The following is a 2,310-nucleotide window of genomic DNA, read 5'->3' as shown; positions in this document are numbered from 1 at the left end:
TGGCTCCCCTGGTAACTATATGTGAGTGTTAAGTTGGGGCATAATGCAGGAGTCAGAAAATGCTTAAAGAAGCTTTGTGAAGAGAGCTTCCAACCCCATCTGTAGTACTGGCTTTAGGTTTTTAAAAAAATTCTGTCTTTCCAACCCCAAGTGGGCAGGATAGCTGCCAGCATAGAGTAATTCAGCTATAGATTTTCTTCTGAGAAAGGCAGTGTTCATAAATTAGGTGACCTTTATGCAGATCAGCAAGGTGTGTTGATGAACTTCAAGTGACAATTTAAACAAATATTGGGTCCAATGTGCTTGTATTTCATAAGAAACCAACACAAAGGATGGAATGTTTTTAAAGTCTCTGCATTAAACAGGCATTTAAATGAAAATAGAGGTCAGCCATAGGTTCCCAGGATAAATGAAAATGTGTATCTTTTGTGATTTTTCACATTCATGTGATTTTAAAATATTATTATTCTTTAGAAATAAAATTTGCATGTAAATGGCATTGTTGTGAATTTATGTCTATTTCCTCAGAATAAGTGATAAGTATTGACTCATGTGAATAAAGAGAGCTTCTGGTTTAAAAAAGAAAAAAAGAAACAAAACTAATAATGCATTTTGTATGCTATCCAAATATCTTTTGATTTGCTGATGATAAAATGGTCAACTTGTGCCAAAATCCATGTGTTTCATCTGCGATACAGAAAATTGTGTGTTTTATACTTGAATAGGGGGGAAAATAGATACAGCACCGTGTGGTGTTTGTTTCCAATAATTTACTTTTAAGAGAAACACCAAATAGTTATCCAAAGCTTTAAAAGTATCAAAAGGGGTTTAGGAGGTAGGAGAGCAATTTTTGTGTTTCTAAAGCCTGAGGAATGAGAGTTCCTCAGAGGCCTTATAGGACACTCCTGTTACAAAAACTGCAGGCACTGGAAAATTGTGTTCTTGATAGGATCTGAGTTAGAAGCAAGAATGAAGCAGAGTCTGGAACCGAAGAATGACTAGAAGACCCAGGCGTGAAGCTTTATCTCTAATTGCCTCTATTAGACAGGTCTCAGTCTGAACACTCTGGTGACATAACTTGTGTTATTGGAGAGGGTTTGCAGAAGCTCTCTCCTTGGGGAAATTTCTTTTGTTTTCTTATAACTTGTTCTTTGCTCTTGCTCTTCGTCTTACATACCACTGATATTTTTCCATGTAACTTAGATTAATGTAACTCTAGGTTACGATTTGACAGATGATAATTATAACATTAAATCTTAATATTTTTTGCTTCAGTCATCAGATAAACCATAGATATGCATGGAATTTAGGTGACCAAGCTAGCTGCTGTTCATATTGCCTGATCACAGTCTAAGCTGCAGTGGTATGATACTTCTGGGTATCCCAGGCATTCAGCACAGGAAGTTTCAAGCTTTTCTGTGTATAGAAGTCTGTTCAATATTTCCAGCCTTATCAGTGCATATAGCATCAAGGACAGCCAGAAAGATCAGCTGACCTTTGCATTGGTGGCTATGCTGCGGTGTTAACGTGGCCGTGAAAGCACTGCTTCTTTGGAGGTTGTGTCAGAAGAGAGATGGTTCTACCTTGTACTTGAGGATGTATTCTGGAAATGCATTGAGTTGATATATACATGTAATTAATGGTGAACAGTATCATAGCTATGCACATAAATAAACAGGACTATGGTTACTGAAGGCTGCTGATTTAGTTCATTAAGCAGAAATTTTGTGACTCATTGCCTAAACAAAAAAAATAATTCGGTCATGAACTTGCAGTAGAATCCTATTTCTGATTTGCTGCCAATGTAGATTTCCCCTGGAATATGAATTTTTATCAGATTTTGGTACCTTCAGATAGTCACAAGTCTTACTAGAAAATCCTGGCTTTCTACCCCAGCTCAGGATCATCTCATTTCCACAGTAGCTCACAGCAAGGTCCTGTGTAACAGTTGAAAGTGGTCCCATTGTTCTGGAAACAGTGGAATAGTATTTTCTGTGTGAGGATGTTGCATAGCCCTGTGTCCAAGGGCTTGGCTACTGACTGCTGTTGACAAATTAGCCCTCACATTTTGTAGTGGGCTAGTACTTGGAAATCCTGCCCCAAACACCTGAATTCATATGAATTTAGCATAATCCATCCTTGCAGTTACCTTTTCTTAATAGCCTAAGGCCTCATCTAGACCAGGAGGAATTTGCTGCTTCACCTGTAGCAGAGAAAAAACACAGTCTTTTAGTTTTGCCAAGCTATGCTGCAGTTGCAGCATAATTTTCTTTAGTTTATTATTTGTCTGTTCATAGCAAATTATTTATT

At 37.5% G+C, this 2,310-nt stretch overlaps 1 protein-coding gene across 1 annotated transcript in view; it reads left to right on the top strand.

Annotated features, from left to right (window-relative positions):
* The window catches only part of PDZRN4 (PDZ domain containing ring finger 4), a 99,775-nt gene that overhangs the window by 55,296 nt on the left and 42,169 nt on the right, over window positions 1-2,310 (top strand). The gene's annotated exons all lie outside the window — the stretch shown is intronic.

The sequence above is a fragment of the Acanthisitta chloris genome, unplaced genomic scaffold, assembly GCF_000695815.1.
Source record: "Acanthisitta chloris isolate BGI_N310 unplaced genomic scaffold, ASM69581v1 scaffold2795, whole genome shotgun sequence".
Taxonomy (NCBI): domain Eukaryota; kingdom Metazoa; phylum Chordata; class Aves; order Passeriformes; family Acanthisittidae; genus Acanthisitta; species Acanthisitta chloris.
The sequence above is the reverse complement of the archived record's forward strand: the minus strand, read 5'-3'. Positions and strand labels throughout refer to the sequence as shown.